This window comes from Phyllostomus hastatus, unplaced genomic scaffold (assembly GCF_019186645.2).
Source record: "Phyllostomus hastatus isolate PE091 unplaced genomic scaffold, TTU_PhHast_1.1 phas_scaffold_397, whole genome shotgun sequence".
Lineage (NCBI taxonomy): Eukaryota > Metazoa > Chordata > Mammalia > Chiroptera > Phyllostomidae > Phyllostomus > Phyllostomus hastatus.
The window spans coordinates 6,706,853-6,734,318 of record NW_025334029.1 but is presented as its reverse complement, the minus strand read 5'-3'; the positions used below and the strand labels follow the sequence as shown (position 1 = coordinate 6,734,318).

Here is a 27,466-nt window from a genome sequence, read left to right as displayed (position 1 = left end):
TGAACCTGGGGGGTTCCTTTCAGGGAATAGTATATTGCCCTTTGAGGCCCCCCCTTGTTGCTCTGTAACAAGACTGGTAGAAGGGGCAGAGATGTACAGCTAGGGTGGAGAGGACTCACAGCAAAGTGGTGGCTGGAAGAGCAGGTGGTCCCACATTTGCCTGCAGATAAACTGGGAGGAGCAGCTGGGGACCAAGACAGACCACTCAACCCAGGTTTCCAGCATGGGGAAATAGAGTCTCAAAACCTCTTACTGAAAAAAACCTGTGGGGGTCAAGGTGGCAGGAGAAACTCCCAGCCTCACAGGAGAGTTTGTTGCAGAGACCCACAGGGTTCTAGAATGTACACAAAACCACCCACCCTGGAATCACCACCAGAAGGGCCTAAATTTGCTTGTGGGAAGCAGGGGAAATGACTGAAAGGCAGCTGAGAGCCAAGCAAGTGGCATTGTTCCCTCTCTGACCCCTCCCTACATACAGCACTGCAACATAGTGACATGGGTTGCCTTAGCCTGGTGAATGCCTAAGGCTCTATCCCTTACTATGGAATAGGCACACCAAGACAAAAAAAATATGGCCCAAATGAAAGAACAGATCAAAACTCCAGAAAAAAATACAACTGAGCAATGAAGAGATTGTCATACAACTGAGCAATGAAGAGATTGTCAAGCTATCAGATGCGGAGTTCAAACTATCAGATGCAGAGTTCAAAACACTGGTAATCAGGATGCTCACAGAAATGGTTGGGTATGGTCACAAAACAGAAGAAGTAGTTAAGGCTATTAAAAGTGAAATAAAGGAAAATGTACATGGAATTAAGAGTGAAGAGAAGGAAACTGGGATTCAAATCAACAGTTTGGAGAAGGAAGAAATAGACATTCAACTCGAACAGAATGAAGACACAAGAATTCAAAAAAAGTGAGGAGAAGCTTAGGAACCTCTAGGGTAACTTTAAATGTTCCAAGATCCAAATTATAGGGGTGCCATAAGGGGAAGAGGAAGAGCAAGAATTTGAAAACTTGTTTGAACAAATAAGGAGAACTTCCCCAATCTGTCAAAGGAAATAGACTTCCAGGAAGTCCAGGCAGCTCAGAGAGTCTCAAAGAAGTTGGACTCAAAGAAACACACACCACGGCACATCATTACATTACTTGAGATTAAAGATAAGGAGAGAATCTTAAAAGCAGTGAGAAAAGGAGAGAGTTATCTACAAAGGAATTCCCATAAGACTATCAGCTGATCTCTCAAAACAAACCTTACAGGCAAGAAGGGGCTGGAAAGAAGTAAGCAAAGCTGTGAAGGGCAAGGACCTACATCCCAGATTACTCTATCCAGCAAAGCTGTCATTTACAATGGAAGGGCAGATAAAGTGCTTCCCAGATAAGGTCAAGTTAAAGGAGTTCATCACCAAACCCTTGTTATATGAAATGTTATAGAGACTTATCTAATAAAAAGAAGATCAAATATACGAACAGTAAAATGACAACAAACTTACAACTATCAACAACTGAAGCTAAAAAGAAAAATGAAAACAAAATGAACTAAGAAAACAACTAGAACAGGAGCAGATTCACAGAAATGGAGATCACATGCAGGGTTATCAGTGGGGAGGGAAGGCAGGAGAATGGAGGAAAAGGTACCGGGAATAAGAAGCATAAATGGTAGGTACAAAATAGGGGGAGGTTGACAATAGTATGGGAAATGGAGAAGCCAAAGAATTTATGTGTATGAACTGTGGACATGAACTAAGGTGTGGTAATGATGATTGGAGGTGAGTACAGGGAAGAGGGGAATAAAGGGGAGAAATAATGGGACAACTGTAATACCATAATCATTGAAGTATATTTTTAAAGTAAAAAAAATAAATAAATTTAGCTAACTTGTAGGATACAAAATCAACATACAAAAATCAGTTTTGTTTCTATATCCTGAAAATGAACAACTTTCAAAAGTAATTTAGAAAATAATCCTATTTATGGGGGTGATTGACTGTGGGAGGGTGGTGATGAGGAGGTGTTAGCAATAGGGAGAAAAAGGACACCTGTAACTGACCAACAATAAATAAATTTCTAAAAATAAAAATAAAAGAATCCCATTTACAATAGCATCAAAATCAACATGCCAATGGCACTGTTTACAGAAATAGAAAAAAAACCCCTAAAATTTGTATGAAACCACCAAAGTCACTGAATAGCCAAAGCAATTCTGAGAAAGAATATCAAAACTGGAGGCATCATGCTTCCTGATTTCAAACTATATTACAAAATAATAGCAATCAAAACAGTATGATACTGCCATACAAACAGATACATAGACCAATGAAACAGAGGTGAGACCCCAGATATAAAATTAGTATGTACAGTCAACTAATATTTGACAAGGGAGCCAAGAATACTAAATGGAGAAAGGAGAGTCTCTTTAATAAATGACATTGGAAAACTGGATATTCACATGCAAAGAATGAAATTGGACCTTTACTGACACCATTCATAAAAATTAACTTCAAATGAATTAAATCTTAAATGTAAGACCTGAACCCATAAAACTTTTAGAAGAAAACATGGGAAAAAGCTCCTTGACATTAGTATTGGCAATGATTTTTTTAATATGACACCAAAAGCACAAGCAACAAATCAAAAGTCAACAGGTGGGAATACATCAAACTTAAAGCTTCTGCATAGAGAAAGAAACAATAAACACAATGAAAAGGCAACCTCTAGAATAGGAGTAAATACTTACAAGCCATTTATCACAAAAGGGGTTAATACCCAAAGCACAGTTTATAAACTCATTGTACTCAATAGAAAAACAAAATAAAACAAATAATCCAATTAAAATTGGGCAGAGAAACTGAATATTTTTGCAGGGATGACATGGAAATGGCTAACAGGTACATGAAAAGGTGCTCAGCATTAAAAAATCCTCAGGGAAATACAAATCAAAAGCACTATTTGATATGAGCTCATATCTGTTAAAATGGCTATTATAAAAAAAAAAAACAAAAACAAGAGGTAACAAGTTGTGAAGAAGATTTGGAGAAAAGGGAACCACTTTGCCCTGTTGGTGGGAATGTAAGTTGGGACAGCCATCATTGTAAACAGTATGGAGGTTCCTCAAAAAATTAAAAATAGAACTACCATATGATTCATGAATTCCCCTTTTGGGTATTTATCTGAAAAAATCAAAACACTAAGTCATATAAAGTTATATGCATTCCCATTTTCATTGAAAAATTATTTACAATAGCTAAGTATCCATTGATGGCTGAATGGATAAAAAATGTAGTATATATGCAATGGAACATTACTCAGTTATAAAAAAAGAAAATGCTGACATTTGTGACAATATGGATAAACCTCGAGGTCATTATGCTGAGTGGAAGAATCAGGCAGAGAAAGACAACTACTGTATGATCTCACTTATATGTGGAATCTAAAAAAACTGCATTAATAGGAACTCAATGGTTGTCAAGGGTTTGACAAAAATTTTAAAATGAGGGAACACTCCCAAACTCATTTTATGAGGTCAGCATTGCCCTGATCTCTAAGCCAGAAAAGGACACACAAGAAAAGAAAACTATACACCAGTATCCTGATGAATATAGATGCAAAAATTCTCAACAAAATATTAGCAAACCAAATTCAACAATACATTGAAAGGATCACACACCATGACCACATGAAACTTACCCCTGAGAGGCAAGGATGGTTCAACAGACATAAATCAATGTGTGAAAGATCAAAATCTTATGATCTTATCAATAGGTGCAGAAAAAGCATTTGAAAAAAAATACAAGATTCTTTCATTTAAAAAGCCCTCAACTAATTGTGTATAGGAGAAAGGTACCTGAACATAATAAAGGCCATATAAGAGAAACTCACAGTTAACATCATACTCAACAATAAAAAATTGAAAGCTTTTCCTCTAAGATTAGGAACAAGACGAAGGCTCTCTAACCTACAACTAAATGGTGTTTGTAGCATTTTTATCATACAGTAGATTTTATCCATTCACTATACTTTTCTGAGTTGTCTTATATGCAAGTATTTTTTTTAAAAGATTTTACTTATTTATTTTTAGAGAGGGAAGGGAGGGAGATGAGAGAGAGAGAGAGAGAGAGAGATAGAGAAACATCAATGTGCGGTTGCTGGGGGTTCTGGCCTGCAACCCAGGAATGTACCCTGGCTGGGAATCGAACCTGGGACACTTTGGTTCCCAGCCTGCGCTCAATCCACTGAGCTACGCCAGCCAGGGCGCAAGTATGTTTTTAATGCTGTCTGTCTTCTGTGCTGTTCCTGTTTGCTATTAAAGTAATGCTATTAAGTTTGCTATTAAAATATATTAAAGTATAAAAAAATAAAATAGTACTAGAAGTCCTAGCTAGAGCAACCAGGCAAGATGAAGAAATAAAAAAAGCATCCCAAAAGTAGAGAAAGAAGCAAGTCATCATTATTTGCAGGTGATATAATCTTATATATAGAAAAATATGGCCCTGGCTGGTGTGGCTCAGTGCATTGAGCACCAGCCTGCAAATCAAAGGGTCTCCAGTTTGATTCCCAGTCAGGGCACATACCTGGGTTGCAGGCCAGGTCCCCAGTAAGGGGCGTGCAAGTGGCAACCACACAATGCTTTTTCTCTCCCTCTCTTTCTCCCTCCCTTCCCCTCTGTCTAAAAATAAATAAATAAATAAATAAAATAAAGAAAATTCTGAAAACTCAACCAAAAAACTGTTGTAATTAATTAATGAACTCATTAAACTTTCAGGATATAAAATTGACATACAGAGATCAGTTGCATTTCTATACACTAACAATAACATATCTGAAAAAATAAAACTATTTTATTTATAATAGCATCAAAAACAATACAATATTTAGGAATAAATTTAACCCAGGAAGTGAAAGATCTCTACAATGAAAAGTATAAGACTTTGATGAAAGAAATTAAAGAAAACACAAACAAATGGAAAGATATACTGTATTCAAGGTTTGGAACAGTTAATATTGTTAAAATGGCCATACTAACCAAGGTCATTCATAGATGCAATGAAATTCCTATAGAGTTTCCAATGGCATTTTTCACAAAATAGAAAACAATCCTAGAATTTTGGACCCTGACTAGCCAGGCAATCCTGAGAAAGAAGAACAATGCCAGAGGCATCACACTGCCTGATTTCTATGCTACAAGCTATAGTAATTAATACAGGTTTTTTCCTTTGTCCTGGATTTTTCTGTTTAAAAATGATATTCCTATGTGTAGCTTTTTGGCATTTTACTTGTGTGGTTTTCTCTGAGCTCCTGGGTCTATGTTTTGGTGTCTGACATTATTTTGGGGAAAATTTCAGTCATTATTATTTTAAATATTTGTTCTCTTCCTTTCTCTCTTCTTGTTCATCTGGTTATCCAATTGTGCATATATTACAAAGTTTAGTAGTTGTCCCAAATCTTTAGCTCTTCTGTTCTTTTTTTTTTCAGTCCTTGTTCTTTTAGATTTTCAATTTTGGAGTTTTCTATTGATATATCTTCTAGCTCAGAGATTCTTTCCTCAGCTGTGTCCAGCCTACTAATAAGCTGGACAAAAGGCATCCTTTATTTCTCTTAATGGTGTTTTTGATTCCTGTATTTTCTTTTAATTCTTTTTTAGTATTCCCATCTCTCTACTTGTATTGGCCATGTTTTCTTGCATGCTCTCTACTTATCCATTAGAGCTTTTAGCATATTAATCATAATTGCTTTAAATTCCTGGTCTGATTATTCTAACATCCTTGTCACGCCAATTTATAATGCGCTGTCTCTTCTGTGTTTTTTTTTTTTTTCTATTTTGACTTTGGTATGCCTTGTAATTTTTTCTTAATACTTGGACATTCTGTTCTGGGTATAAGGAACTGCTTTATATAGGCCTTTAGTAATGTGGTGGTGAGGTGTATGGGTAGGAGTAGTGTTATATATTCCTCTGATTAGGTTTCAATCTTTATTGAGCTCCTGTCTCTGCGCTGTGAACTTGACGATGCTTCTCAGTACTTTACCTCCCTCTTTGTTAGGTCAGGTTGGCTAGATTGGACTGGAGTTGAGTATTTTCCTTCTCTTACACAAAAGACCAGAGCTAACTAGAGTTGGGTATTTCCATGCTCCAAGATCAGTTACACTTTGATATTACACTAGCAGGCTGGACTCTGATTAACTAGTTTCTGCGGTAGGCAGACCTTGTTAAGAAAAACAGTGATCTGGTGTATTTCAAAGTGGTTCTTTTGACACTCCCCTGCCACAAGAAGCATGAGGGGATTTTTCTCCAACATTTATTGTGTGAAACTGGTTAATTCTGGAGGTAAACCTCCAGAATTATTGTGGGGCCTCTGTGGAAAATTTCACCCTTATACTCGTCTACACTGAGCCTCTAGCAATTCATCAATTACAATTGAGGTTTTCCTATCCTCGTGTTGGGTTCCCTGGCAGTTTCAGGTAGTGAGTCTCTTCTGTGGTAAGTTGTGACCCCCTGTATTTACATTTGTGTCTCCATTCTTGGAGACAGCGGTTTGCCCTGTGTCTTCAACTTTCTTATGTATCCAAGAGTTGTGTTTTTCAGTTTGTTTTGGGTTCACTTGTTAGGATGGAGTGGTGATTTCCAAGTCTCTTACATGGGGAACTAGAAATTGGAAGTCCACCCTTAACTTTTCAGTTTGCTTAGAATCAATATTGTTTTGCCTCATATAAAATGTAAGCACCTTTCCAATGTATCATTCTGCTTATGGTTGCCCCTCTTTCATTTTTTATTGTCATGTGTATTATTCTATCTATATTATATACTGTATATGACAATGTTATTTTTCTTTTAAACACATATATATCAAAAATTAAGAGAAAATATTATTTTATATTTATATACATATTACCATTTCTGATGTTCTTCATTCTTTCCTGAAGATCAAGATTTTCATCTGGTATTTTTTCCCTTTGGGCTTAAGAATTTTCTGTAATATTTCTGGCACTATAAATATGCTGATGACAAACTGGCCTAATGTTTATTTATCTGAAAGTGTCATTATTTTGCCTTTATTCATAAGGACATTTTTGCTGGATGTAAAAGTCAATCTTGATAGATTTTTTTTTCTTAAATTTCAGCACTTTAAAGATATCATTTTCTGATGAAAGGTCAATGGTCAATTGAAATTTTCTCCCTCAGTATGTTATTTTTTTATTCTTTCAAGATTTTCATTTTATAGTTGGTTTTCAATACTTTAGCAATGATATAGCTGGGTATTGCATTGTACTTGGGGTTCACTGAGCTTCTTGAATCTATAATATTTGTTTTGTTATATTTGGAAATATTTTGGGTATTATTTTTCAAATTTTTTTCTTATTTTGTTTTTTTGCCTCTGGGACTCAAATTACATATATGTTAGAACTTTTATAATATCCAACAGATCACTGAGGCTTTGTTAATCTTTTATAATTTTTTCCCTCTGTGTGTTTCAGATTGAATAATATCTATTAATTGGTCTCCAAGGTACCTTAGTTTCTTCTTTCATTTCAAATCTGCTGTTAAGCACACCCAGTGAATTTTACTTCAGATATTATAATTTTCAGTTCTAGAATTTGTGTCTGATTCTTTTAAATTGCTATTATTTCTCTGCTATGATTTTTGCAGTAGTTTATTTATTGAAAGTGTATTTTAAATTTACATCTATTAGTATAGTTATGATAAATAACTTAAAATCCTTTTCACCAATTCTAACATCTGGTCCGTTTTAGGGCTGATCTCCATTGATTGCCTTTCCTCTTGAATATTGGTAATATTTTCTTGTTTCTTGTTTTTTTCCTACATATCTTGGAGTGTACTCTGAACTTTGTGAATGTAGGATCTCTATATTCTTTTATTTATCTGTGGAGTATTTCTTTTGTTTATTTGTTTTAGTAGGCAGTTAATGTGGCTTAACTGAAACTCCCAATTATCCCTTATGGTGGGCAGCACTGAAAACTCTAATTCTGTCAGTGTCATTTAGGTTTTTTGGACTCTGTGCCCACATACATAATTTATGGTTCTATCAAAGATTTGGACAGTTTTTACATAGAATTAGGGTCTCCCACTTTATAATTCTATCCATTCTTAGGTTTCTCTCATCACATTCCAGTTTTAGGGGTCAACCTGAATTCTGTCTGCTGGCTCTTGAAGCCACTAGGACTGTGTGACCCATGGCCTGTGAGAGCCAACTGTGCACATCTCTTCTCAAGTTCATCATGTTGATAGAATTGGCCATGGTGGGAATATTTACACTGTGGAAATTGAGAAATGCTACAAATCAGGCTTTTATTTATTTTTTCCTGGGGAGCCAGTTAAACAATTAACAGCTGCAACACTTGCTTGTAGTTTCTCTAGAGTTTTAGTTGCTGTTTTGGCTTGGGGCCTGCCCTCAGGCAAAAATTCCTATAAAAAGGGGGAAACTCACCTAGTGTTGTTCCTTTTTGCAATTATCAACTCCCTTCTAATTATGCCTGCTTGTGATTACTTTCCAATGCATTCATACTGTTGTTTTATTTTTTGTCTGGAGTTTATTATTTCTATCTGCAGCAGTTTTGGTTTGATAGAAACTGCCTCAGTGTTACCAGAAGTGGTTCTCATAATGTTTTTCTGTGGTTGCAGTGAACTGAGAATATTTATGAAAATGCTAGTAATTTTTCACAGAGCTAAAATTGTATAATTTAAAGAATAATTTTTGTTTGAGAGTGTTTTCACCTAACTTCTTTGTATTAAAATATGTTTTCTTTCTTTATTTTTTAATTTTTTTAGAAGATTTTATTTATTTATTTTCAGACAGAGGGAAAGGGAGGGAGACAGAGGGAGAGAAACATCCATGTGTAGTTGCTTCTCCCATGCCCCACACTGGGGAACCTGGCCCACAACTCAGGCATGTGTCCTGAATGGGAATCAAACTGGCAACCTTTTAGTTTGTAGGCTGGCACTCAATCCACTGAGCCACACCAGCCAGGGCAATATCTTTTCTTTAAAAAAGTATTGTCCCCTAGAGGGTTTATTTGTTTTAGTGTCTTTATTTGGAAAAAAAAGTTGGCCATTCACTATAGTGTGTTGAATAGTGTGCTGCCACCCCCACCCCCCCAATCATGTCCACCCAGAACCTAAGGATGGATCTTATTTGGATGTGCAGTCTTTGCAGAAGTAATTAGTTAAAGATCTTGAAATGAAATAATCCTGGATTTAAGGGTGGGCCCTAAATCCAGTGACTGGTCTCTTTATAAGAGAAAAGATGGAGAGATTTGGTCACCTAGAGACACAAAGGAGGAGATAATTTGAAGACTGAGGCAGAGATTGGAGTGACGTTTCTACAAGTGAAGGAACACAAAACACCACCAGATTGTGAAAGATGCAAGGAAAAATTCTCCTTCTATAATCTTTGGGGTAAGTGTGGCCCTGTCAGTATCTTGATGTCAAGCTTCTGGCCTCCAGAACTGTGAGAAAATAAATTTCTATTGTTTTAAGCCATTTCTATTGTTTAAGCCAACAGAATTTTTATGGCAGCCCTAGGAAATAATATAGCAACCTTAGCCAGTTCATACTATTTTGTTTTGCCATTTTGCTAATCTGTTAATTTCAATGGATGTTACCCTAAGAATCCTGAAACACCACTTCAAAAGAACTTATGCACCCCAATGTTCATAGTAGCACAATAGCCAAGTACTGGAAGCAACCTATGTAAACAAATGTACATAAAAAATGTATATTTCTGCAGGAAGGAGTGTGCTTAACTATGTGCTCACATAAACACTTGCTTTATATACAACTTGCATGTTGCTTTGATAAACAAAAATACTGTACTTGGGATCATCAGTCTGGGTGCTGGTCTTGATTTAGTCACTGATTCACTATGACATTGTATAAACTAAATTTTTTTCTGTGAGCCAGATTCTCTTTCTGTATAATGAGATGGTTATCTTTATGGGTCCTCTCAGCTCAGGGACTTTGAATCTATGAATCCCTGTCTCTCTCTCTACTCAATGGTCAGTACATGCTTTTGAAGAAGTATGTAGTTAGAGTGGAGTACATGTGTCTCACTGAATAGGATAAGAGAGTGTTAGGAATTTTTTTTTGTTGGGGGCGCCTGACAGGATCATAGTTTAGACAGAAATAGCATACTGTGGGAAAAATTTTAACTGCATGTTGTGTCCTAGTCACTGTATGTATTTTGAGGCCAGTGCTCTTATTTAACACATACAATGTAACTCACATTCAGCAGATACCCTGATGACCATTTTGATTCTCTGACTAAATGTGCTGGAAAAAAATTATGAGGGGTTTTATTAAAAAACTTTTAATCCTAATTATTATATGCAGGTGGAAGCTGAACTCTTTGATAGGAGCAGATTTTTACACATATGCTTATATTCATATTACCCCTGAAACACTCAAAATGGAATGTCTGTCAAGTGTGATTTGGGGTCCAATTTGGATACTAACCTTTGTAGAACCTTTGAAATTGGTAGTCTATCTATTCACTCTCTATAGATCAATTCCTCTTTCACCCGGGATTTTCCTGTCTTAGATTCTAGATTGTTAGGTTCAAATGGGGTCTTTCAAGACCATCTACATCCATCACCATTCATTGTGCCATTGAGACAATGAGGGCCAGGTTGAAGAAATGATGTGAAGGTAAATAGTGGTTTTTCAGAGGAAGAACTCAAACCTAAGTTCCTTTATTTTATTCCTAGTATGGGTCTCTTTCCACCTTCTGTTGCATTGTTATTATGCCCAGGTTTTATTTATTGTACTCCAAATGAGAATATAATTATTTTATACTTTGAATTAATTAATGTCCTTCTTTACCCCTCTTCTTCCCCCTTGTGCAAACTCACATGTGGGTTCACACATTTATATACACATATTCCCATCAGTTTTTCTGAAAGGAAAGCATTGTGGTTCTGCAGCTTTTCTGTTTTGCCTGAAGGGAAGTTCCAGCTGACAGTTCTGAATTGGGTTCATAATTCTACTTGGTTGGAGGTAGGGTGGCCTTTAGGTCATTGGAGGATCCATGTGGCTGAACCCTTTTGTCTTAGTGGGGTGGGAATGACAATCTTTGATGTACAATTTTTTTAAAACCCATTTTTGTCCTCAGATGAAGAATGTTAACAGACAGGATTGTCAAACCTTTGTTTGGAGCCTTTGCTAAGAATGCACATCCATAAAGATGTAAGGGATAGAGACCACTTTTCTCTGTCTTGAAGCAGCTTAGTAAGCATCACACATCAGCTAAGGTAACCCATACTTCCTTTATCCCCTTCGCTTTTACTCTTTTGCTCTCTTTCTCTTCCCCTTGCTTCCTCTGCTCCTCCCCTTCTCTTTGAGCTTCCCTCGATTTCTCTGCTGGATATGTTAAGGAATAAAACACTACTTTAGTGTTTCCTAAAACAACCACAGATCCAAAGCCTTGCAGCTCTGTATTTGGAGCCCCAGCACAGCTGCGTGCTCAGTGGTGAATCCGAAGCCAGCAAAGGGGGAGGGAACAGGGAGGGAGGGAGGGAGGGAAGGAAGGAAGGAAGAGGGAGAGAAAGGGGGAAAGAGAAGAAAGAGAGGGAGGGAGGGGAAAGAGGGGGAGAGAAAGAGGGAGGAGAGAGGGGGAGGAGGGGGAGGGGAGAGAGAGAGCGAGAGGGAGAGGGAGAAGGGGGAGGAGAGAGGAAGAGAGGGAGGGTGAGGGAGAGCGTGAGCGCGCGCAAGCCAGCAAGCAGACCAGAGACAGAGGAGAGAGGGACCAGGATAGAGACCCAGAGAAAGAGAAGAGGAAGCAGAGCTCTGTGAGGGCTCAACCTCCAACTTGTTTCAGTTAATTCATCCTTTTCTTCTGTCCACTTCAGGGAAGTGACTGTGGCGCTTGGTAAGAAACCTAGATGTCCCTCCTTCCCCCTCCCCCAGCCTCAGGTCTTCTTTAGCGGTAGCATCTCTCCCCCATACTGAGAGTCTTTTTGGCTTGGCCGGGAAGGCAAGACTTGCTCTGCAGCTGTTATGCTATCCTGGGTCCCCTGTGGGGCTAGTGGAAGCACAGAGTCTGCATCTGGGCAGGAAGGCGCCTGGGTAAAACCTGATTTAGGGAGGGGGTGTTGTGATGTGGTGTATGCGCGATTTGCTTCATTGTCACTGAATTGTTTTTTTCTTCCTTGGAAGCAGGTCAGCATTGACCTTGCAAATTGCTTGCGGGGGGGGGGGGGGGGAGCTCAGCTGCTGCAGAAAGCCATCCTATGGCCCTTAGCCAGAGCAGACAGCACTGTCATGACCCTCCAGACAGCCCTAGGCACAGGGATGGAGTAATAGCTGGAGCTTCCTTTCTCCTTTAACTCTTTCTCTGCTGCTGCTTCTCATTGCTGGAAATGAGAAAGAAGAACACCATGCAGTACCTTTTCCTATCTCCCTATTACCTTCCCCAAATGCAAGCAAGTACAAAGTTGTAAATAATTGCTTCCTTTAAAAGCAGATTGAGACCTACCCTGAGTTGCTTCACAAACTTGGGAGGCTTCTCTTGCTTCCCTGTGGGAAACCCCATTGCCTGCCCACTCCCCATCCCAGGTAGTTGAGCTGACAGGCTAGACGAGGGATTCAGATGCCTTACTCCAACATGCTGACACACATGGCATTTGGTCCAGCTGTGTCCTTGGGAGGAAAGAAACACCTGATGGTTTGTCTGGAACTGGCTTCCAGTTTGCTGCTTCTCTGTGGCTGAGGGTTGCCTAGGTGGGAGGACTGGGGGAGGGGTGGCTGTTGGATTTAGAGAGACAGGGTGAGGAGCCAGTATTCCTGTTGTGAATAATATGGTTTATTGAGGGTCAGCAAGTCTGCATGTATAGAGTTATGCAAGGACTGGTTGAAGCTCTTGTAGCCTTTCTGACCTGGTAGGGGGAAGGCTCTGGTTGCTTGATGGGGACTTTTTGAGTTTTCAACAGTGATGGGTCCATGATGTAATTATAACATCAACATTACTTATTGCTAATATTGCTGACTGCTTAGTAAGTTTTGGATCTCGGACTGAGGTTTAATGTGTATTATTCTTACATCAACCATATGAAGTGGATATTATTATCTTTGATTTACTGATGAAGAAACTGAGGCACAGAAAAATTAAGTAGATTTTCCAAGTTACAGAATAATTAAATGTCCCAATTGGGAATTAAAACACAGACAACCTGGTTCCAGAATGAAGTCTATACCGTTAAGCACTACTGCCTCCTTGGGGAGAATTTTGAACCTTTCTCTGTTAGGCAAATGTAGGTACAGTAGGTAGGGTGCTACTTGGCAAGATGGGGGGGGGGCGTTTAAAGCATAGCATAAGAAAAACTTACATTGGAGCATAGTGACTGGCTATTGTGGAGCCAGTCCTCAATAGGGTTTGCTGTAGGGACTGCCCAAAAAGCTTTCCTTGGCCAGCTTGTTTTCCTTTGAAAGGATGCCTGGAAAGACTTCACTTTGCCACTGTCAAAGCCTCATCCATCTCACGTTGAGTGAAAAAAAACATTCGTTTTAGGACCATATCTTGCTCTTATTTTCTGAAGGTTTAGGGTTACCCTGTCCTGAAAATTTTAGAATACTAAAACCTTGGAACTAGAATGATTGCTAAAGATCATTAAGCTTTATTTCTTCACCCAGTTCTTTAATTTGCTCTAAGCATTCAATTCATTGACTGATTTCTATTTGAACTCCCTTGCAGAGACAGAGAGCTCATTAGATGGCTCTTTCTGTCTTTGAGAAACTCTGATTGTCAGAAAATGATCTCCATTATAAGCCAAGCTCTGTCTCCCTATAACCTTTATTCATTGGTTCTTTGGAATTATATGAAACAAATTTGTTTCTTAATAATAGCTCTTCAGATAGTTGAAAGCAACAATCACACCTTTCCCTTCAAGCATCAGATCTGACAAGATCACAAGTAAAGGGTTATCATTTGCTTCACTTTGGTGACTAGACTTTTATTAATATGGTCTAGTATCCCATTCTCTTGATTGTAAGCCACAAACTGATTGTACTGAACTTTCTAAGGCAGTGTTGATAGTGTATGTTCTTTTCCTTAGAAAACCTTGCTGTCTGATATTAAGTGGACTGATGGGAAGAAAGACACTCTCTTTTCTTTTCCTAAAGACCAGGAATCAGTTGGTTCTAGTCCTTCTAAAAGTCCAGAACATTCATTTAGCAGTCAGACAATAGGCATGGTGGAAGACTTGAGAAGCAGGGTTTAAGGGTAGTTATTATAAAAGAGACAGTTCAAACAGTGGTGATTCAAGGTTCATACCATATTTGGAAGGAAGAAGAATAATTTGTTTCTGAGATACTTTTTGATAAAACAATGATATCACTGAGTGATGGTACAGAATGGGATTGGGTAAAATAAGAGTGAGCATGCAGTATGCTAGAGTGGAAAACTTACTTGGGTGTTAGCAAACATTAGTTTTGTTCCTAGCTCTACCATTTTGTCAATTACCTTGGACACATGACCTTCTTTCTTTTTTATTTTTATTTTAATTGTTGTTTCAGTACAGTTTCTGTCCTTTACTCCCATGCCCGTCCCCCACTCCATGGTCTTCTTTCTATGGACCTCAGTTTTTCCATCTGTAAAATGCTGAGGTGGAGGCTATCACCTCAGAAGTTTTTTTTTTTTTTTTAATTTGAAGTAAACTATAAATCTCAGGGTCCTAAAGGTCTTCAGAAATCATCCAGCCAGTGCTTCTCAAACTTTGATGTGCAAAAGAATTCCCTGGGGATCTTGTTAAAATGCTAATTCTGATTCAGAGGATCTGGGATGGCACCTGAGATTTTATATTATAACAAACTGCCAGGTAGTAATCCTGAACTTGCTGTTCCAGTGCTTGACAAAGTATCTTGGAGAAGTGGCAGTTTTTTTTTTCCCCAAAGATTCCAATCTACCACAGACTATAACTTTAGTAAAATACATTAACTATAAATTATTAAAAATTAAAGAAAAACATACAAAGTATAAATTCATAGTGTTATTATTAGCTTCAAAAGAGAAATTATTTTTGCCAAATTGCTGTAACATTTTGTGTGTATTCTCAACTTCTACCATTAGAGTGTTGCTGCCTGGTAACATATGTTCATGGGCAGGTACTGCTCTGTGGACCACACTTTGAGCAGCATTGTTCTAGGCTACCTGCCTAACTAATTTTAGGGGCCTAGATCGGGCCCAGTTACAATTTCTAAATTATCTCTGCCAGGTGATCTCTCACTCTCAGGTTAAATGTCTTCTTTGATAAAGAACTTAATATCACCCTGGCTGGTGTGGCTCAGTGGACTGAGTGCTGGCCTGCAAACCAAAAGTTCAACTCTCAGTCAGGGCACATGCCTGGGTTGCAGGCCAGGTCCCCAGTGGAGGGTGTCTGAGAAGCAATCACACATTAATGTTTCTCTTCTCTTCCTCCCTTCCCCTCTAAAAATAAATAAATAAAATATCTTTTAAAAATAAAAAAAAGAACTTTAATATTTTTCATTCCTCACCTGGGGCAGTTTCAATTTTGGAGCTCCAGTGGTGCAATCAGTTAAGTGTGCTGTACTTACATGACAAAGAACTTAATATCCTCATGCAATAGGTATTGTGAATGTCATGAAAGCTTTTAAAGCTTATATAAATTCCACTCTTAGATTAAATATTCCAATCAAGTGGAGGCTGTGTTAATCCAATTTATTGTACCAGCAGCTACAAGCTGGTGTATGGCATAGAGCAGGTACTTAATAAATGTTTGCTAAGTGAATTAATAAACCACTTGATATTAGTTGTGTCTTTTGGGGTCATGCTATTATTAAAGAAAAATAATTTTGGTTTACTTTCAGTATTTGAGAGGCAGTATTTATCCTATTTTATAAATTTCTTATGGTGAATAGAAGGCCAGCTTATGCATCCTAAAGAGCTACATGGCATCCCAATTTTACTTTGAAGGAATTATAGGAAGCCAAAATCCCAAGTCTTTACCTTCAATTCAGTAATTCTTCAATTCAGTCACTCAACAGCTGTTTTATTTATTGATGTGGTTAGACACCATACAGATAATACAAAGGTGAGCAAAACAGACACCATCCTTGCTTACTTGGAGTGTATGATTTTATAGGGAAGAAGCAATAAATCAGATTATCACATAGTTGTGTTATTTCAGCAGCCATAAATGCTATGAAGGAAAAGTATGGGGGTAGGGGACTATAAAGGCATATAACAGAGGAAATTGATCTTAGCTTTGGGTTTAAGAAAAGCTTCCTTGAGGAAGTGAGATCAATGCTGCGTAGAGACATGAGGGTGGGGTGGGAATGATGGAGGGGATGGAATAGTTTTCTAGATGAGGGGAAGAACATGCAGGAGTACCCTGAGATGAGAAAAGCATAGTGAATTTGAGAAACAGAACAAAAACTGGAATGGCTAGAGTGGGCTGTTGTAAGGATTTTGGTCTTTATTCCAGAAACACAGAAACTGATGAAAGGCTTTTAATCAGGGCTAGTGGTATGGCCTAAACTGAATCTATTTATTATGTTTCTAAGTGCATACTATGAACCAAAGGAAATGAGGGAGAGACAGGCTGATTTAGCAATAGCCTCTGCCCTTCAAGATGACAAAGTAAGTGAGGGAAGAAATATACAGATAACTATTATACTCAAAGAATGAGATCCACATCCATAAAAAGAGAGGCAAAGGGCTTGTAGCCAAAGAGATCAAAGACAGTTCCTGAAAGTCATGTTTGAACTGGGCTTGGAAGATTAGACAAATTTTGAATGTGCAGAGCTTGGGGGATGGGAATGGGTGTTCTAGGCAGAGGCCAGAAAAGCAGAGGACATGTATTGGGAACAGTGAAGAGCTCAGCTGTGTTGGAGTAAAGTGCGTGGTGGGAAAGTATGTGAAAAATATTTGGCAAGATAGGTTGAGAGCTTGACTGTAAATAAGATAGAATGCTAGCTTGGAAGATTAGGGTTGTGCTCTATATACTGTAGAGGATCAACTTCCTCATTTTGTGGATGAGCAAACTGATCCTGAGAGGGGGAGTGACTTGATATGACTGAGATCACACACAGGTACTACTACTGCTGTAGCCCAGCAAGAGGTGCTGGGTACAATTGAAAAAAATGTAGAATTTAAACTCTGGAAAGAAGTCACCTGGAGAGAGTGATTTGAAAGTCATTGATAAAGAGGTTGTACTTGAAGTAGAAAGAAGGGATCCAAGGATATGGGAAAACAAAGATGAGCCTGGGTGAAGGCTACAAAGGAGGAGAAGTCAGACATATGGAAGGAAAACTAGGAGAGTATAGTATTACGAAAGAGCCAAGAGAAGAGAGACTTTTGTCTATTGGTTGGACAAATATTTTTAAATACATACCATTTACTAAGCATGGAGAATGTAATGGTGAGCAAAATAGACATGGTTGTTGCCAACTTGGGGCTCATGGTTCAGATGGAGAGATAGATGTTCTTCAAACTATTGAACTATATAGTTGGACATTGTGGTTACTGTGTAGAGGAAAATCTACTACTTTAAGAAGAAAGATATGGTCAACATTATTAGACTTTTCAGCAGAATTGAGTACTGGTAAATGACACACCTCCCTACTAATAGTTCTCCTTACTCTGATTCTCACAGTGCTTACTAATGGTTAAGACGGGATGATACATACCTATTTTGCAAAATTTGGCAGATGATACTTCTGTAAGGAATAGTCAGGTTTCCTCTGGCCTCATGCCTACAGGATCACGGGCTTACTTGAAAACTAGGTTATATATCATGTTGTTTAACTGAAACTCTCAATGAACCAGCCCTCTCTTCAGATCCCCTGATTCTCCCCCATTTAACAAGTTAGGGAAATAGGCACTTGATAAGAAAAAAATGAAGAATTGAATATTAAAAATCTCTTCTTAAATGGGATTTCAGATAGCCTAGTCTAGAGTCTAGTCCTGGCTTGGATGCAACTTAGTCTCTTATGGCAAATGTCTTGTTTGAGCCTCAGTTTCTGTAACTGTAAAATGAAAGGGTTTAGACTAGACCTAGATGATTTATAAATATTCTCCCAGCTGTAATGTTCCATAGTTCATGCTCTGTTCTATACTACATTCTCATGGTTCTTAAGTTCAGGCCCAGTCACTTATTTATGCAACACTAAAGATTTGATATGGAATTCTGAAGATTGTTAATTTTGATGGCAGTATTCACAGGGTTTGGAAGTGATAATAGGAGGGCCTCTGCTTTGTTTCATTCCTGAGATTGCTGAAATCATGACTGTCCTGAAAGCTAAGGTCACTGTATTCTAAAATCTGTAGTAAATTTGAGTATTGGGTGATACTTCCACTAGTGTTGGTGTGAAATAAACTAAGGGCACTGAAAAGAAAATTGGGCAGAGTACTGTGAAATAGAGGCATGGTGATTATCTCATATTCTGAAATGTAATGACACAGGTAATCTCTTCTTAGGGTAGGGGATATTATAGTTAAAGGGAAATATTGGTTAGTAATAGAAAAATATTTTTATGAGGTTTTGCTTCTTAGCAGTCATCATCAGTTTGGCTCAAATAAACTCATAACAATTCTTATGTTTGGAAATTTCTTATGTTGACAATAGTTGTACCCTCAGTGCCTCTCCCAATTCTTATAACATGAGAGGTTCTCAGATATTTATTGAATAAAGGCATAGTCATGAGATACTGGAAGGTGGAAAGGAGGGGAGACGCTTCAGCCCAAAATTCAACATGCCTATGTTCAGCCTCATTCCCAGAACTTCTCATTCAAAATTCATCTTTATTCCATGTATAGAGAATTGAGAATGACAGAATCTATCTTTCACCAGCTCTCACCTCACCTCCAGTTTCTATATTCCTGGTTTGTTGTTTATTACATCTCTTTGGTACATTACAGATGCACTGTTTCTCATAACCTCTCCAAACACAATGCTTATGACTGATCTTGACCTCACATACCTTCATCCTATCACCTGTTTTTCAGAAGAATAGGATAGTTAAGAGCAAACAAAGGGTAATAAATATGAAATTAAAGAAAGAATTCCTCTGCTTCTCATTTGAGACAGAACAGTACTTTATCACAGGGCAGGGCTTTGCCAGGATCTTGTTCCTTCACCGATTCATAGACCAAGACCTCACCCCCTGTGAGGATCCAGAGAGGATGGGAACTTCTCTGGAATTAGAAAGACTGTCTCAAGGGCATCTGCGACATCGCCTCAAATATGTATAATACAGGATGACAGACTGTTTAACCTCAAATCTTTTTTAGGCCGAGAGGAGGTGTATATGACTGAATTAACAAAAATAAGATAAAAACAAAAAAAAACCCACATGATTTTTAAAAAGATTTTATTTATGTATTTATTTTTAGACAGAGGGGAAGGGAGGGAGAAAGAGAGACAGAAACATCAATGTGTAGTTGTCTCTCATGTGGCCCCCACTGGGGACCTAGCCTGCAACCCAGGCATGTGCCCTGACTGGGAATCAAACTGGCGACCCTTTCGTTCACAGCCAATGCTCAATCCATTGAGCTACACCAGCCAGGGCAAAAGCCCACATGATTTTAAAGGTATTGATATTTGTACATACTATGTATCCTCACCATACACAGAAGGAAGACTAAAAATGTCTAGTATGTATATTTTGAAGGGTGCTTTCCTCTTTTAAAATAATTTCTTAAAAGGAATCAAGTATTACATAGATTTTTGGAACAGAAGGGGAGGTGAATATGATCACCATAAAATAACTTTAAAAATGTTACAATAGGAGCTCAGAAATAGCAGAGTTATTACCAATTATGTAATGGGAGTCTTATCACCCAGTATGCATAGTCTTTTTTTTTTTTCAGTGTGAATAGTCCCAGGAAAGGTTGCTTAAAACCATATGATAATAATTATAATTGTTAGCAAGTAGTTCTTTATACTGACTTAAAATCTGTCTTCTGAATCTACCCCATTGGTCGTGCTCCTTTGAGGAACAACTAGGAGTGCTGAGTAATTTCCATTTCCCTTCCCTGTAATAGTCATTTAAAAGTTTTAAGATTATTTGATCTTTTTTATCTTTTTTCTAGGCCATATAGTCCCAATTCTTGAGCTCATATGACATGTGTTTTGAGTATCTCCTATGGGAGATGCTTCAGGTTTCAGTGCTACCCTTAATACACACTATGTTCAAATCTAGACCTGGTACTCTAGGGATGGCTGACCAGCATGACCATTTAAACATTTTTGCACATTTATTAACTTATCTTAAAACTATAATATCTACCTTTAAACTGTTTTTTTTTTCTAGTTAGAAAAATAAGATGGCCTCATAGTAGACAATTTAGAAAATGGAGAGAAGTTAACACAACCTCCAAATACTTACTCCAAAGATAACTTGCTCTACTTCCGTCCAGATGTGTTTCCATATTTATATAATTAGGATTCTACCTTATAAGTACTATTTTATATTTGCTTCTTCATTGGTATTATATTGTGAGCATTTCTGCATGTGATTCATCACCCTTTAAACAATTTTGAGGGCTGCATAATTTTCAGTTGTGCAATTTATACCATAATTATTTAACAAATTTTATATTGGTCATTTAAATTATTTTATTAATTAAAAATTTATTTACTTATTGTCAGAGAGAGGGAAAGGGAAGGAGAAAGAGAGGGAGAGAAGCATCAATGTGTGGTTGCCTCTCTTGCACCCCCAACTGGGAATCCGGCCTGTAACCCAGGCATGTAGCCTAGCCTGGGAATCAAACCAGCGACCCTTTGGTTCATAGGCTAGCACTCAGTCCACTGAGCCACACCAGCCAGGGTGGTCATTTAAATTATTTTCAATACTAAGTTATCATGAATATCCCTGAAATGTATACCTTTAGATATATATCTTTGCTTCTTTGGTCCACACCTCTTTCAGGTCTTTATTCAAAATTCACCTCAGTGAGGTTTTCTATAATGACTACATAAATATGCAAACCCTTCTTCCACACACATTTACTCTTCTCCTTTCTTGCTTTATTTTTTCTGCTTGGTCTGTATCATCATCTAATAGACTAAATATTTTACTTGTTGTTTGGATCCTTGTATTAAAATGTAAGCCCCTTGAACACAGGGATTTTTCTCTGTTTTATTCATTGTAGTATCTCCCAATACCTAGAACAATGTCTGACATGCTGTAGATCCTTAGTAAATATTTGTTAAATGAATTATTTTCTTAACATGGGTTTTTATAAGAGGCATTACTGGGCCTAAGGATATAAAAATTTAAAGGCTCTTGGTATATGTGTGAAGTTGGCACACTGTATAAGATGGCCAATTTCTGCTCTTATACCTATGTCCATGCTGACTATTATTCTTTTAATAGCTTTGCTAATCTGATAGAGGCAAATGGTATCTTTCTGTTTTCATATGTTTCTTTTGTTATACTGAGTGTGAATACTTTGTGTTTCTTGGTCACTTTTGTTTCCTCTTTATGAACATACAAAGGTCTGACCAGAAGGTATCTGGCCATGTAATATGAAAAATAGAGACATATATTAAAGAAGATACAAGATACAAGAAACATTGTACATAGGACAATGATGCCTCAGTCCCCTTCAAAGTAGGCACCTTGGGATCTCACACAGTTCTCCCAGTCACCATCAACTTCCCTGCCATATTTTACGGAATCTCATTGATGGTCTGAAATCTCTTCCCTTTCAAAAGTGATCTTAGTTTTGGGAAAAAACAGAAGTCCCAAGGTGCCAAATGTGGGCTGTGGGGGGCTGAGTTACCTGGGTGATTTGATGTTTCACCAAAACATTCTGCATAGAGGGAAACTGTTATTTAAATATTAACTTTTATTTCTTCACTTTGTTCAAATTTATTATTATGAATTTATAGTTTACATTTACAGGGGTATTCAACCTTTTGGAATCTCTGGGCCGCACTGGAAGAAGAATTGTCTTGGGCCACACATTAAATACACAAACACCAACAAAAACTGATGATCAAAAAAGAAAAGTTTTTAGTAAATTTATGATTTTGTGTTTGGCCACATTCATAGCCATCCTAGGCCACATGCAGCCCATAGGCTGCAGGTTGGACACTGCTGATTATGAGTTTATTTTCTTGTTTTTTTTTTTCTTTTTAACTTTGGAATAATTTAAAATATTTTAAAAGGAACTTGGAGAAGTATCTAAAACAATAAACAAATAACCACTGTATACTGCTCAGAATGAACAAGTGTTAGCATTTTGTCATTTCTGCTGAAGATATATTTTAATAAAATAAAACAGTTCAGGTAAACTTTATCTTCCTTTGTGTCTAGCTCCAGCTTCATTTGCCTCCACATCCATCCAAAACAATATCTGGAGACAACCCCATTTTCTAACTTTTTTGTTTGGTCATATTTTACTTAGTGATTTGTATGAGTTCTTTTTTCCCCTTTTTAAAAAGTATATTTTATTGGTTATGCTATTACAGTTTTCCCAATTTCCTCCCTCTATTCCCCCTCCACCCTGCATCCCCCAACCCTCCAACATTCCACCCCTTAGTTCATGTTCATGGGTTGTACATATAAGTTCTTTGACTTCTCTGTTTCCTATAGCATTCTTAAACCTCCCCCATCTATTTTATGCCTACCAGTTATGCCTCTTATTCCCTGTACCTTCCCTCCCATTCTTTCCCTCTTCCTCCCCACTGAAAACCCTCCATGTGATCTCCATTTCTCCAATTCTGTTCCTGTTCTAGTTGTTTGCTTAGTATTTGTGTTCAATTTTTTTTTTTAGGTTCAGTTGTTGACAGTTGTGAGTTTGTTGTCATTTTACTCTTTATAGCTTTTGATCTTCTTCAATTTCTTAGATAAGTCCCTTTAACATTTCATACAATAAGGGCTTGGTGATGATGAACTCCTTTAATTTTACCTTATCTGGGAAGCCTTTTATCTTCAGTCTGGTTCACCGCCTCACTGCAGGCCCTTTCAGCCAGCCCTGCCTGTTCAGTATCCTGCCTTGCTGCGGGTTCTCTGTCCGCCTGTCTGCCTTGTCTCACTCCTACTGGTCTGGTTGGTCTAGTTGACGTTTTTTAAAGTGCTTGTTTGTTGGAGTTCCATGTGGTTTGATTTTCTGCCACTTCTGATTGTTTATTGTTTTTATATTGGTTGTTGTCCTCCTTTTGGTTATGCAAAGAAGTGAAGGGTTTCTACCTATACCTCCATCTTGGCTGGAACTCAAATTTTTTTCTGAGCTCTTTATATATTCTAGATACTAATGTTTGGTGGTCAGTTACACATGTTACATATATTTGCTTCTAGTATGTCACCTTGGCTTTCTATTTTTGTTTATAGGGTTCTTTATCATGCAAAATTTAAAATTTTCATGATAATTTTATTAATCTTTTTTCTTAAGTAATTTTGATTTTTGTGTAACATTTAAGAAATATTAAGAAATCTTACCCTGGAACATAAAAAAATATTTTCTAACTTTTCTTTGCAGTGTTTTCAAATTTTGCTTTACACATACTTTTTTAAAACCATCTGGATTTTATTTTTGCATGTGATGTAAAATATGGGTCATTTTTTCTATGTCAAATACCACTTGTTTCAATATTATTTATGCATAACTGATTTAGAAGGCAAACTCCATTACATTACCTAATTTCTACAAATGCTTGGGTCTGTTTCTAGGCTTTGTGCTGTAGTAATCCATTTGTCTACACTTGTTTTAATTATGAATCCTGATATTTGAAAAATCAGTTATTGTTCATTATCTGCCCTCATGTAACTCACACCCATACCACTTATCTGTTCTTTCTGAATTGTCTTGTGTTTGGTCCTTTTCTCCATTATCTTAATTATGTAATAATATTAAAAAATATTTTATTCATTGTGCTGTTACAGTTGTTCCAATATTTCCTCTTTTGTCCCCCGCACCCAGCAAGCCCTACTCCCCTCAGACAATCTCACCACCTTTTTTTCACGTCTGTGGGTCATACATATAAGTTCTTTGGCTACTCCATTTCATATGTTGTACTTTACATCCCCATGGCTATTCTGTAACTATCAATTTATATTTCTTAATCCTCTTACCTCTTCACTTATTCCCCTAAACCCTGCTCCCTTCTGGTAACCATAAAAAGCTCTCTTTACCCATGATTCTGTCTCTGTTCTTGTTTGCTTAGTTAGTTTTTTAGATTTACTTGTTGATAAGTATATGTTTATTGCCATTTTATTATTCATATTTTTTATCTTTTCCTTAAATAAGTCCCTTTAACATTTCATATAATAATGGTTTGGTGACAATGAACTCCTTTTTTTTTTCTGTTTGGGAAGCTCTTTATTTACCCTTCAATTTTAAATGACAGCTTTTCTGGGCAGAGCAATCTTGGCTGTAAGTCCCTGCATTCCATGACTTTGAATATTTCTTGCCAAATCCCTTCTAGATTCAATATTTCTTTTGAGAAATCAGCTGAATTTCTTATGGGGAATTCCCTGTAGGTAACTAAATGCTTTTCTCTCGCTACTTTTTAAATTCTTTCTTTATCTTTAACCTTTGGCATTTTAATCATGATGTGTCTTGATGTAGGCCTGTTTATATCCATCTTGTTTGGGACTCTTTGTGTTTCCTGGACTTCCACGTTTATTTCCTTCACCAAATTAGGAAGGTATTCTTTCATTATTTTTTCAAATAAAGTTCCAATTTTTTGCTTTCTCTTCTCTTTCTGGCACCTCTGTGATATGAATGTTGGAATGCTTGATGTCATCCCAGAGGCTGCTTGTACTATCCTCATTTTTTTTTATTATTTTTTCTTCTTTATGTTCTGATTGCTTGTTTTTTGGTCCCTTATGTTCCAAATTATTGATTTGATTCTCAGCTTCATCCACTCTACTGTGGTTTCCCTGTAAATCATTCATTTCTATTAATATATTCTCCACTTCTGTCTGGCTCTTTTTTATGCTGTTGAAGTACTCAATGAGTTCCTTGAACATCCTTATAATGAGTATTTTGAACTCTGCATCTGAGAGACTGCTTATCTCCATTTTGTTTAGTTCTTTTTCTGGAGTTTTGATCTGTACTTTCATTTGGGCCATATTTCTTTGCTCATTTCGGCAGCCTCCCTGTGTTTGTTTCTGTGTATTAAGCAGAGCTGCTATGATTCCCTGTCTTGGTAACATGGCATAATATAGTACGTGTCCCTTAGGGTCAAGTGGCACAGACCCTGTCACCCAAGCTGGGTACTCAAGGTGTACCCTCAATGTGGGCTGAGTACACCCTCTTGTTGTAGTTGAGCCTCGTTTGCTGTTGGCAGGTCAATGGGAGGAATTTACTCAGACCAGTCAGCTTCAAGGATTGGCTGTGACCACTGACCACCAATTTCCACCTTCCGTGGAGGACCAGCTGTGAAGGGGCAGGTTGGTGGTGCTCTGATGTGGTCTATAGCTGTATGCTGGGTACACAGGCTCTGGGGTTTCCCAGGTACTGCAGATTAGGGCCAGCCAGCACCTGTATTTTGCCTGGGGTCCTCTAGCTTAATGTTCAAAACAATCTGAGATGGGTGCTACTTGTGCTGGGTTTGGAGGTTCCCAGGTGGAGCCAAATTGTAATCTCAAGCTGGCTGCTGCTCTTCCCATGCCTGGGGACACTTAGCCAGAGGAATGAGACTGGGGGTGGGTTGTAAATTGTGTGATGCAGAGCCTCAGGTAAATGCCAGGGTAAGCCAGATTGATGGAGTCTAAGATATGGCACCACCTGCCAGTTCTGTGGCTCTGTGGGAGGATGGCTCAGAAAAGGCACAATGGCCCATGCCCACCTTTCTGTCTGGGAGAAAGCTGTCTCCCAGCACTCACCTTGATGCCAGCCACTTCAGTTTATCCATGTATGCCACTAGTGCCTTTCAAACTGATACGTTGGTCCTGGAGCTCAGGGAGTGAGTTTGTGTAAGTCTGACATAGGCCTTTTAAGGGGAACTGCCATGGAGTCCAGTAGTTTTTGTCACAGACTCCAATTCCACTGGTTTTTACAGCCAGAAATTATGGGGGCTTCTCTTCCTGGCTAGGGGAGGCAAGATGTGGGACTGGAACCCCTCACTTCCAAGATATCCCTCCCAAGTTATTTGTCCACCACACATGGATGTGGGACACGTGGGTATTATTCATCTCTGCTTCTCCTACCCTTCTGGATTGATGAGATTTCTTTAGTTCTGTAGATGTTGGATTTCCATTCAAGTTGATTTCTGATGGTTCTGAGTGGTGTTTGTTCTGTAGTTTACTTGTAATTTTGATGTGATTGTTGTATGAGGAGGTAAGCCGTGTTTACCTATATTTCCATCTTGACCGGAAGTCAAAACTAATGTTTTTGAATTTAAATTTTATTTTTTTTTGAGATTTTTGAGTTAACATTTTTTATTTTGTTAAGAAAAAAATGAGATTACCATAAGTTTGTAAACCACAGCGAGAAGCAAAACAAAATTATCCATAATTTTACTAAAATTGCAACTAAAATTTTAAATATATTTCTTTTTGTATTATCATTTTTGTTGTTGTTGTTCAAGTACAGTTGTCTCCATTTTCCCTCCCCCCACTCCCTCCTACCCTAGTGATCCCACCATCCACCCCAGATACCACCTCCCTTTGGTTTTCTCCATGTGTCTTTTATAGTTGTTCCTGAAAACCCTTCTCCTCCCTCCCCCATTATCCTCCCCCCACCTCCCCTCTGGTTACTGTCAATTTGTTCTTAATTTCAATGTATTTGATTATATTCTGCTTGCTTGTTTATTTTGTTGATTAGGTTCCACTTATAGGTGAGATCATATGGTATTTGTCTTTCACCACCTGGCTTATTTCACTTACCATAATGCTCTCCAGTTCCATCAATGCTGTCTTGAAGGGTAGGAGCTCCTTCTTTCTGCTAAAAAGTATTCCATTGTGTAAATGTACCACTGGTTTTTGATCCACTAATTTACTGATGGACACTTAGGTTGCTTCTAGCACTTGGCTATTGTACATGGTGCTGCTATGGACATTGGGGTACATAGGTTCTTTCGGATTGCTATTTCAGGGTTCTTAGGATATAATCTTAGCAGTGGAATTGCTGGGTCAAAAGGCAATTTTATTTTTAGTTTTCTGAGGAAATTCCATACTGTTTTCCACAATTGCAGCACCAGGCTACATTCCCACCAACAGTGCACTAGGGTTTCCTTTTCTCCACATTGTCTCCAAGACTTGTTGTTTGTTGATTTGTTTATGATGACCATTCTCACTGGTGTGAAGTGATATCTCATTGTGGTTTTAATTTGCATTTCTCTGATGGCTAGTGATGCTGAGCATCTTTTCATATGTCTCTGGGCCCTCTGTATCTCCTCCTTGGAGAAGTGTCTGTTCAAGTCTTTTGCCCATTTTTAATTGGGTTGTTTGTCTTCCTGGAGTGGAGTTGTGTGAGCTCTTTACATATTTTGGAGATATAACCCTTGTTCGAGGTATCATTGGGCTGCTTCCATTATTTTTGTGCCTTCC

At 37.9% G+C, this 27,466-nt stretch overlaps 1 protein-coding gene across 4 annotated transcripts in view; it reads left to right on the top strand.

The window, feature by feature from the left end:
• Window positions 1-11,738: 11,738 nt before the first annotated feature.
• The window catches only part of GABRA3 (gamma-aminobutyric acid type A receptor subunit alpha3), a 354,529-nt gene continuing 338,801 nt past the window's right edge, over window positions 11,739-27,466 (top strand). For all 4 annotated transcript variants that reach the window (XM_045820553.1, XM_045820551.1, XM_045820552.1 and 1 more), the window contains exon 1: window positions 11,739-11,876. The gene's annotated coding sequence lies outside the window, so the exon portion shown is untranslated. The remainder of the gene's footprint in view (window positions 11,877-27,466) is intronic.